The sequence below is a fragment of the Chelonus insularis genome, unplaced genomic scaffold (genome assembly GCF_013357705.1).
Source record: "Chelonus insularis isolate UGA/USDA-ARS -01 unplaced genomic scaffold, ASM1335770v1 contig_3_pilon, whole genome shotgun sequence".
In the NCBI taxonomy this organism is placed as follows: Eukaryota; Metazoa; Arthropoda; class Insecta; order Hymenoptera; family Braconidae; genus Chelonus; species Chelonus insularis.
This window is the reverse complement of record NW_023276556.1, coordinates 1940439-1952662: the sequence shown is the minus strand read 5'-3', so window position 1 is coordinate 1952662 and position 12224 is coordinate 1940439.

The window sequence follows — 12224 nt, the reverse complement described above, 5'->3', positions numbered from 1 at the left end:
TCGTCAAATTTGTTCTTTTCTTCGTAGAGTTCATGATAAAAATTATCTTGTTACAATTTATCAATCATTGCTGATGCTCAGAATTCATCTTATTCACTATTTCAAGATTTTAATTACTTATTCAATCAAAGTCACAAACAAATGTCTATTAAACCTTCTATTATATTACAATGTAATATGTTACAATGGTTTGGTGCTCCGCCTCTCAAGGTGTTTACCATTGCGCGAATCTTGGGTTCTGAGTGCCTCTGATGTACCTCCCTGAAGCTACTCTTCATGCTGCGAAGTGGGGACTCTAAATTACCACAATTTTGTACTTTTTATCTTTACGAGTGAACGAAGAAGTGAAAGAGAAAGAATAAAACAACAACTACGAGAGATAATTTTTGGTGGAAACGCAACAATTTTATCGGTCGTTGTTATGTGAGATCAGTTAGTGCCTACTGTTGCCACGCGTTACACCTGTCGGACGAGAGCTCCTGCAACAAGTTTGCATTGATACTTTGACCTGTTTGAGTTATTTTTTTTACCAAGCTTTAGAATTTTTCTTGTTTTTTAACAGCTTGAAATCTAACGGCTATTTTTATCTGTGTTTCCAGCTTGATGTTTGCGTGTGATAGCAGCCATTTTGTGATGTCAAGATACTCGAAAATATCATGAAATGGTTCTCTTTTTCTTAGCTTTCCACACGGTGATCATTTTTATTATTTGCTCTACAAGAATGTGCTGAGTATAATAATGGTGACTTTAGCGTGTCGTTAATGATCCCATGTGATGTTTCTTGGAATCTGTATACAGAGTATGAGTGTTCCACATCACTGAAGTGGAAGATTTGTCGGAATTACATCTTAAGAAAAGTTGAAAAATTGACATTAGCTGGGAAAGAAAGAATCTTTAAATTTTCTATCTCAGTATTTGACGTTTTAATCATATACGTGTATCTTCATCATCATCAGTATCATCATCATCATCTCATCATATTTGTGGTTCACTCACAGAATAAGCCTAAAGGCTAATGTATGTCGCTTAAGATAAATAATCGCTTGCATTAAAATTTTTTTTCTTATTTTTGAATTTCATTCTTTATACATTAAAACCTGGTACATCTTTCAAAGTCAGAACTTTATTGCTTTCTATTTATTTTGCTCGCAAAAGATGCTATTTTCCAAGATGATAGTGATGATGTGACGTCTAAATTTATTCTATTTTACCATCATCAATATTAGCACTAACGTCTTCCATTGGTTTTGACGTTTCTAAGACGAAATCGATGCCTGAGGAAAGGATCGCGTTTTTAGTCCAAGCCCCCATAAAAAGTTGAAAAATTTTTGCAGAGAGTCTGGAGGTTTAAAAAAGAAGAAAGGGTCCAGAACCACTGAGCAGCAGCGTTGGTTATTGATGCCAGGAAGGATCTATCGCTCCCGGGCTTGGCAGATTCGTAGTTTCAAGGGGCAGGATATTTCGACGAGGACAAAGAGAGCATTCAACGTGCATACTACCTTGTAGAGTCAAAAAGCAAATGCAATAAAAGTGCTCTGGTATAAGGAAAGAAAAGGATGGAGATAAATAACGGTGAAGTAGGCGTGGTTGGCGCGGATATGCGGTGCTCTCAAAAGCGCGATGTTCCCTCAAGGTATGGAGCCATGCCTCTACACTCCTTCTAGATAGCAGAGAAGGGAACCCTAAGGGAGAAATAATTCCCCCTTGCATCATGGATCCACGAAACTGGGAGCAACGAAGATAAGATCCTCCTAGTTATCACACGGACTCCTGTTTCTTTTCGATCACCACACCTCCTTCCAATTATTAGTCTTTTTAATCTCTCTACTGTGAAAAGATTTTTTGATTATTCAGACATCAATTATTTTAATGAGCCTGCTTAATTTTATCGTCATCATTACCAAGTGTTTGCTGTGTGTAAAAGAGTATTTTTCTCTACTTTTCATTATGTTGATTCTTTTTTATTTTTAATCACCTCCTAATTTGTAATGTTTATTTTATGACGTCAATCTTAGATCAAATTCATTTTTTATACTTTTACTTGTAAATTTTTTATTATGATTCTTATCACTTTACTACTATTTTCAACATCTTTCATGTCAACGGATTATTTATTTTCCTGAACATACATGTTCAGTAAGTTTTTAAAAATTAATACTACTTAATTGAAAATATTTCACGCTTCTTTGAATAAAATATTGCTCTTTATTTGAATTAACAGAGCATTTTCGGATCATAAATTTTTCAAAAATTAAATTTTTTATATTATAAATAAAACATATCATCATACTAGTTGATGAAATATAAAATACAAAGTATTTGTTATGACCTGGAAGACATGAGAATTGAAAAATGGCAAAACTTGATTTTTCATTATAATTGATAGGTAAATAATCTGATATGTTGATGAAAAAAATGTCCAGTAGCAATATTGCTTGAGGATGCGGCGGTAAAAGTTTTAAAACGACATTTTGCCGACGGGGACTTGGAGAAAGAAACACGTAAGCAAACTACGTAGCCTTTGGAAATTCTCAGAAGTTAATTTTTTCATTAATAAAGTTAACAAGATTGTGAAGGAAACTAGAAACTCGTTTTTTTATGTCTAAATGAGATCACGTATCGAAGAGTTTCTTCAAATCACTTGAAATGACAGGCTTTGGAGATCCTGCTGGAAATAATTCATACTTGGCGCGTGTTCGACGCGTGTTCTGAGGATTAATTAGTGAGTTTGGTATTGGCATAAAAAACGAAAGGAATTCAAAAGAATAACTTTGAAAAGATTAGACTTGAAAAGTTGACTCAGATTTGAAGGGTTCAGTTTAACGACGAAACGATGAGCCTGAGGGCTAAAGACGGAAACAAAAGCAACCAAGACTTACAAAGATGACGGAATACGCGGCCTGCTTAGAACAGTAATTACGGTTCCGACCCCAGGAGTCGGCAGATGTGGATAATGATAGCCCGGATGCGCGTGATGTGTCCGGCTTCTTCCTTCAGGTCTAGCTGTACTAGGATCATCGTACTGGCGCCATGAATCTAGGTTTATTCATGGAGTTAATTCAACGCCCAATCCAAGAGATATCAAATTCCGACGGAATGATGCTTTGATTTTTGTTCTACCGCTCTATCGATTTCTTTATTGATTTATTTCATGCTTGATTTACTAATGTTACCAGAATTATCCATCTGTAGGCTTTAATATGGTAACACTCCACAAAATTTATTTAGTTGTGGTAATTCTGACCTTATAATTAGAGTAAAAAAATTTATCTCAAGTTCAAAAATTATTGTCAACGGTTTAATAATTATTATTGCCATTTTTTAAGATCTTTGTTAGATTGGAACTTTTAATCAGATTATATTTCTGTTTTTATATTTTTTATGTTGTTTTCTTTGTTACAATTTTTTAACGTTTATTTAACTCAAACCTATTATTATCGCATTTATATAAAATTAACCACATGACTTACACATCAAGAGATAAGTTATTTTTAATTTTAGTGAATATTATTGGAAGTGAATTCGGAATGTTAACGGAAATAATACTATAATTATCAGATAATTGTAATGTTCTTATGATTAATGTCAACATTCAACATATGACCTCAGATATTTTTAGACATGAAAATGATTCTCTGCCACCTCGGTCGTTGTCCCGGTCGAGAAAATTACAGAAACCAAGCAAAAATGATTTCCGGTGTCGTTTCCCTTGGGTTTAGGATTATCCTTGGAAATTACAGTGAAGTCACCGGGTTGGATATATACCAGCAGGCGTGATAACTTCAGCTGCTACTTCGATTACTTTTTATTTATATGTTCCGCACATATTCACGTATATTATTAGGTATAAGTGTGATTTATTTTTCTTATAAAAATTTCCTATTTCTTTGATTGATATCATTTCCATGAAAAACTAGTCTGTTATTGTTATTTCTTCAATTTTCTTTGCATAAAATTGGCAAAAATATTCTTTGTTGCTAACAAAAAGTATCAACCTCTTGAAATATTCAATGAAACTGATTTAAATAAATTGTTTGAAAAGACAATAATTTATGTAAAATATATTTTTATATCTTCATTGCACTTGTTTCTATCTATATGCAGATGATTTTTCAGTTTTGGTTTATTTGTTAGTTGAAATTGAAGGCAGACAAATTAAAGCTCCAAACTCTGCTCCGTTTTTGTCAGAGTCAAACAGAAGAGGTTGAATATTTCTTTCTCTATCTACCCAATTGTCTTTCCATGGTTCTTCTAAAAACCCGCCCTCGGGTCTTCGTACCGGCTTCTAATTATCAAAAATTTTACGAGCCTCTGCATAGTCGTTGTCATTTGTTTGTTCAACCACGCCGGAAGTTTAAACTAATTGATTATCTACTAATTTGTAACGTTGTTCATATTAGTTTGCCGCCTTTTTGTGATGAACATCAATTTCTACAGATGCTCATTAGCAGGTTACGGAGGAAGTGAAAAATTTTTGATTATTTTTAAATGTAATTAAATTTTTCTCAACATATTTTTGAATACTTATTGAATTAAACTGATATTTATTTATTGCACACATCAATGTTTTAAAAAAATTCCCGTGACTATACTTTATAAAGCAGCAACATTTTAAAGTAATAAAAAAATACCATCAGAGTATTTTTTATGAGCTTTTGAGAAGACTAATAATTAGAGCGAAAGATTTACTTGAAGGGATGCTACAAAATTTACAACTAGTTTTTCTTAAATTTTTTTATGATAGTGCCGATTGTAACGATACCTTAATTTATTTTTTGACATCTAAAGTTATCATAACTATCACTGTTAAATATTTTATATTCAATAAGTTTCTTAAATTATAATAATAATGTTGAATTATTACTCTAGATGCCGAAACAATTGGATAAACTCGACAGTAAATGATACTTAAGAGTCAAATTATCTTATTATTCTTTCAAAATTTTGCCTATTTTTATCCAATTGAAATACTATAATTTTTTCTACTAAGTATAACAAATGTATTCTCATTTAACTTGAGCATCTCATCTGTTAGGATCGAAATTAGTTTGAATTATTGGTACAAAAAATTCATGTACAAACATAAAACGAATTTTTTCGAATTCCTTGAATAAGATTTTGGCGTCACGAAAGCTAAATGTTGTCCTAGGAGATCTGCCTCTTTCTTTGTGTCCGTCTGGCCTACAGAAGAGATGTAATAATACGTCGGAGGCCATCACGAAACAAACCAACGAATTAGGGTAGCATCTCTGAGTTCCGCGAACGAACGCTCGACAGAATGAAACCGCGTATTTATTTATTTTTTTTTCATTTTTGTAAGAAAGAGACAGAGTTGAATAGAAGAGTCAGATCCTTCAAGATCGACCTCTTCTACTCCCTTTACTCTTTTGCACTCCTTTTTTCGTTGGTTCTTTCCAGGACCAAAGTCTCTCTCTTGTGCAATTACGGGGGCCCGACGGCTGTGGCAAACCCGGCATTATCCCCAATTATCCGCGTACGTTCGAGGTTAGGTTTTCGGGCCTGAGGGTCCCGCGTGGCGAGCACGAGGCGAGAGTTGCCGCAATGCTCGCGTAATGCCTCGGGCTTTGATTCCTCCTCCCTTCGCTCTCTTTCAATAAGTCGAAAAATTTCAAAGCGAGAGAATATTCAGCCATTCATTGTTATTTCAAAGACATGATTCTGTCACAGAAAATGTCGAAATTTAATCTTTTCATTATCATCACATAAAAGAAATGAGGCCAACTCTTTGAAAGAGTGAATTGGAAGTTCGGTTGGCGTGCTGGAGAAAGATTTACCAACACTCGCAATGCACCGGAAAGGCTACCAAGAGGGTGGTTCGTGGAGAAATGGTTTCCGGACGCCTTTTACTGATCGTAAAATTGTATACCTATATACCATTTATTTTTTAACCTCCTGACTGATCGATAGACTCTAACTCTTTTTTAATGTTCCTGTTAAATTCCAGTGAAGCCATCATTTAATTTCATTTTTATTGTTCAGGTTGTATAAATTTGTGCCTTCATCTTGCGTTCATGACAGTTGTCTCTTGGTAAAATTTCCTGAAGAATCGTTGTGTGCATCAGCATTTTACTATTCGCACTTGAAATATAATTTTTACACATTTTAAATGAATTTATTTATTTTTATTACAGGAAATCATTTGTAGAAGTAACTCTGTAGTTTTCATTCTTGATTATTAAATTAAGAATTTTTAAAGTGGAACATAAAAATTCATGATTTGTTTTTTTTTGCAACTTATTAAATCTAATGGAAAAATAATTTAATGAGTCAGGTTTATGTTGAAAATTTTTTTTATTTATCATTTAAGAATATTGTCTTGATCTTTATTATATTTTTAAGCTATATTTATATGTAGAACAAGAAATGGACACTAAATTTACTTAGAATCCTTAAAATTTTATGGAAAAATATATAATCTCTAGTCAGCTTGTGAATGTGCATAGTTGTGGACTACACCTTTTGAATTATAATTTTCTTAATGATATGCATGGAAAAGAACTCTGTGGTATTCTTGCAGAAAACGCGACTGCATGGTCCGTTGCATGGCTCCACCTGGCGTCCACCAAGATGCCAGTGAAACACGCCATTCGATGACCAGCCGTTTCACTTTGGTTTTTATTATATGCTGGTATTCATTCTGTCGAAAATAATGAAATATTCTATTTAATATTCATATTCATCCGTGTTTGAATTTAAGTAAGGAAAGATCGATCAATTATGTTTTTTATTTAAATAATATCAAGTCAATAATCTCATTATTTGATTTCATTAAATCTTATCTTGCCAAGATGTTTTCTTTTGAATAATCTTCTCAAAAAAGTTTCTGATATTTTTTATTTATGATCACATGTTTTAATTTACTGTAAAATGATGCCATTATCGATCTTATTAAGTCAAACGATCATCGATATTATATGTACTCTTCAAAATCATATGATCTAAGATACTTGTGTCCAATATGTTTGGAAAATTAACATTAATCGTTATTTATACTTGATGAAGTAATTATCAAAAATAATTCATCATTATATCAAAAGAAAATCTTAATTCATTGAGCATTTTCAGTTCTATGGAAAAGAAAATTTATGGAAAAAATAAATTGTACTTATTTTTCAATTCATCCAGTAGTTTTTCAAAAGAGAAAAATTTCGGTTTAAATGATAAATATCATAAAAACCTTTTTCAAGAAGCAATTAATGTACTTATTCATATTTTTTTAATCTCTGCAATCAGATTGCATTAATTTAAATTCAAAAAATTTCAAGTAAAAAGCAAAATTTAAGCATTTAAAAATAATTGCTTATTATTTCATGATAGAATATAAAAAATCTTTGACGTTAACAGTAGAACATGCAAGGGCATATGTTTCCTAATCACATGTCTTTATTCATACTTTATAATCCAGTAATAAGAAATAATAAGTCTTCTCAAAGGCTTTAAACTCTATCTGCATGTTTTTATATATTATTTTATTACCAGACCAGTTTAATCAAGTTTATAAAATATATTTTTTTTTATTTTTCATCATTAAATAAAGCTGGTAAAGCGATGAATCCAATTTTTTTTATTAAATGAATATCCTTTGATCAAAAGTATTGAAAGTCAGCTGGATCTTCATCATACAGCTGTGGTTTGTATTATGTGAAATAAAAAAAATAGACTTATACATAAAAAAATGTTGTACAGTTTATGAAGGGATGTAAAAATCCTTTGAACAGGGTTGAATAGTGCGAGCTTCAGTATGTCTATCAATCACGTATGTTCTTGGTCCAGCAATAAGATTCTAAAGGTAGGCAATTATCCTGCCAGACTCGTGTGATGCACGACCTCCAATCCACTGTTGTTGGACCTCTTCGGGGAGCTGAAGAGGATGAGGTAGAGGATAAAGAAGAAGCCTCTTATCCTGGAAGATGTTGAATGCACGCGAAATACCGACAAAATTCATCGAGAAAACTGTTAGCTACTTTTTAAAAATAAATAACTATAAAAAAGTGAAAGATAGTTTTTAAAAATTTTTTTAGTGTATAACAAAAATGTTGAATTATTTTTTATTTAAAAAAAATATTGATTTACGATTTTTATAAGTGGAAGATTTTTTAAGTTATCTTGGTGGGATATCTGAATCTTTGATGATTTGTGTCTGAAGAATGGGATGATTCAACGAAGAATTATTAAGTACATTCGATGCTACGAGATTATATAAAGAAAGCTTAAAAATGAGTTGCGATAGTGTCTAAAGTAAGAAATGCTTTGTATGCATGTGTGTAATATAATTCGTATATACATTATAAGCGTTAAAGCCGAAAAGGATTTATTATTCGTTGGTCGGGGACAACGATAAGAAATATGAGGCGTGTGCTAACGAAACAAGAAGGCAAACTTGCTTCAACGTCGTGCATCATACCTATACAGATGGTCTCCTCCTTGCTTTCATGTCATAATAAAAAATCAGAACATATATCCTTATGCTGCAAAAGAGTTAAGAGCCTCCCGTCACGATAAGACTGATTGCTTTTTGTAGATCTTGAATATTCATCAGTGATGATACAGTACCATAAGATCAAGAAATATTTTATAGTTCTTTTTTTTTAAGTATAATGAGAAATATTATTGAATATTAATGACTAGATCAAAATTGTTCAGGAGTAAAATAAAAATGATTTAAAAAATTCTTCTGGTAATTATGGAGGTTTAGAATGAAGTTTAATGAACGTTTGAACTTATTTTGATGATGTCAGTAGTAGACGAGTAGTATAATTCTTATAGGTGTGTGGTTAATAATATTTTTATAATTGATACCATCTTTTGGGATGAAAAGCATCTTAATTATGAAAAGATGAATTTATTATAATGTTGAAGGTATACTTAGCGGCGATCATAATTAAGAGCGATGGTTGATTAAAAGCATTACCATATACATAACTCATTAGTTGATTTTGTAGTTAAAAAAATACTAATTATCTTTTAATTAATATTTCATTTGTATATTTTGAATATAAATAATTTAAATTAGATAAGCATTGAAAAATGTGTATACTTTATAAAAATTATTGATAATTCTACTTCAAATGTTTTATAAACTTCAGTGTTAGATATATTACATGATAGATTTTCTTTAAATAAGTGGTAAATTTTTTATTCATAAATCTGGAAAATATTCAATTATACTTAAACATTGTATTTTTCTCAGATTTCTTTTTCAAGTAATTTACAACAACAATTTCATAAAAAATGTAAAGCCTTTTTCCGTAAGAGAGAAAAAAAAATCTCAGAATAAACCTTTCGAAAGGAAAGGCGATAAATTGTAGAAAGCAGTGAATCAAATGAATTTTTTATTGAGTGAAAGTTCTGCAAAAAAGCGCTTAGGGTGGTGGCGTAGATTAATGGAATTATCGTAGGTGCGACGGGGTTAACCTCGAGCCAATACGTTCGCGTGATTCACCAATTCCGTGCGGTCTAGTATTGGGTTCCAAGTTGCTGAAAGTACATTGAATCGTGCATATAGAAATGCGGATGAAAGTGGCCGCCATCCCCTTGTAGTAGTAGTTGGTTTGTGCAATTGTTGAGGGTGAAAAACGTGCGTGTGCGTGTTTACCCCGAACGTGGGATCTTCCGTGTGTGTTTTCAGTTCGAGTCGGTGTTAGACGCACGCCATTACGTTGGGTTTTGCTTTCCCTCCTCCACTTTCACGATCCTAATGTTCAACTGCATGAGGAATAGAAAGAGGAGGAGAAATGAGTAGATGTGAAGCTGGCACGCGATTTATACACTGAAATAGCGTGCGCCCACAAGTCCCGTAGAGACCTCTCCTAGCTTTTTTCCTTGAAACATCATTTTTCAATTTACAATTGTTTACCGACTAAATGCTATCAGTATAAGTTATTTTCCATTTGAGCTTCTTCGATTGTTTCATCAATTGAACCAACTATTTTTTTGCTTGAATTTTTACTTGTTCTGATTTGGAGTTAATTATTGATATTTTTTAAATACTAAATTTATATCATTTTTTATCATATATGAATAAAATCGGTTTCGATTCCGAGGGCGTTGCCCTCAAATATTCAACTCGGTTGGTTGGTCGAAACAACACGGTGAAGGCGGTGCATCTGTCGGCAAGAGATTTATATTCTGCGGGGGCCCGACGGTTTCCAGCGAGAGATATTTCTTTGGCTTTATAATTGCTCTGGAGATGTTTTAGAACCGACAAAAAAATTTTTTATTTTCGAAATTATTGTATACACTTTCATATTTTTAAAAAATATTATGGTTAGAAAAAAGTACTACTTTTTTGCTAATCACATCACATTCTTCATTCATGCAAATCTATTTAAAAACTAAAAAAAATTTCAGTATTTATCTTGATCTATATGAACATGAAAAATATTTTAAAAAATGTATTAACTGATAATTGAACTGTTAGAAATTGAATGTGAAAAGTGAAACGTTAAGCATTCAGATTAAAGTTAGTTTCACTTGAATTAAAATGATTCGTTAAAAAATCTGAAATTGAAAGCGATAAGATAATTTAAGGATGAAGAATCTGAGATTTTCTGTAACACGAAAGGTGTGAGGAGACTTTGAATAATGGCTTCCTGATTCATGGTAATAGAACGCAAATTGTTCACGGGTAATTCCTTTCTGGGTTAACCAGGGCTTTCGACGACTCTCGAAGATACTCGTGCTCTGAAATAACAACATATTGAGGAATCCAAAATGGAGTATCAAAGAACCTCTGCATCATATCGAGCATTGAAAGGAGATGATACCGAAAGAAAGAAAAAGATAAAAGTAGAATCGAGAGATGAGCGTCAATTACAGGTGCCTGGAGGCTTACACTGGACTCGATCAAAACGTGCTTGGCTATACATCAATGCCATCTATACGTATAATCTTGTGTTGACTGGCCTTCAGTTTTGTTCGGTGCACACTTGATTTTCTCTTGCAAAAGAAATGTCTGCCGTCGCCAATTTTGTTTTGCTGAGAACCCTTCAACTATATCGACTTCATTATTAATTTAGGAAATCATTTTTCTCCAAGTTTTGATTATCACACGAACTTATATATGTTTTATGATAGTTTATGCTTCTTTTGGTCAAACTTTGCGATTTATTGCACTCATTTAATTCGTCGTTTATTAAAAGTTTTTGATATAATTTTTATCATTTCAAGGGAATAAAATTGCTAAAGTTTCTAAATTCAGAGTTAAAATTGATACATGGGGAAGATAATTACAGTTGTATTTGTCTTGATATTAAGGCATCGCAAAAAATTTTATTTTCATCTAGAGTGTTTTAATGTCTTAGTTTTGTGAATGAAAACTCAAGAAAATTTGTAAATCATTGATGAAAATTTATTTTAGATAAAATATTTTTTATTATTCAAAAAAAAAAGCTTGTAAATTGCACAATTTCATTTTTTTCTAAAAGTAAATTTATTGATGTAAAACCTTATTCTGAATCACAAACCAATATTTTAAAAACACATCCAAAGGATTTTTTTCAATTGGAAATATCCAAGTTCTTCAATGTGTAATAAAGCACAGGAGAGAAGAATCTCCACTTTCTTTGGCTTCTTTTTACTTGTTGCGCGTTCTCAGGCTGACACTCATGAATTAACAGATCGGTTCAGTTGGCAATTAAAGCACCGAAAGTATATCCATGCAGAGAAGAAGAAAGAGCAATGCCGGTGGTTCCCATGGCAGTGCTGGCAAATAAAAATAAACAAAAAATAATGACGAAGAATTGAAGACAAAGAAAAGACGATGTTAACCCTGTTGTATACGTAGAGTAAAACGTATTTTTCATCTTTCTTCTTGTTTGGCTGCACCAGAGGGTCGTGAGAGCATCACAGAGAGAATGAAAAAGAAACGAAGATGGTGGACGAGCTCGAAGCGAGTGATGCTCTGCACGGGCAATATTTACGTGCAGGGATGGGTTCTTTAGGGTTTTGCAACCACGGCAACGTAATTGCACTGGCGGGGTACTCTGATTTATTGGGTTATTACTGATCCCGCGCAAGAAGAGTCAGCGTGTGGTGTATGGTCCTGTCTTAACTGCCTCGAGATAGGTTCAACAGTTAGGGTTTTCAACCAAAATTGTTCTTTGAAAAACTTGACGTAAAAATGTATTAACATATTTTCAAATTATCACATAAAATCCGGTTTTTGAGTAATAAAGTTCAAGTAATACAGATGGATTTCTTTT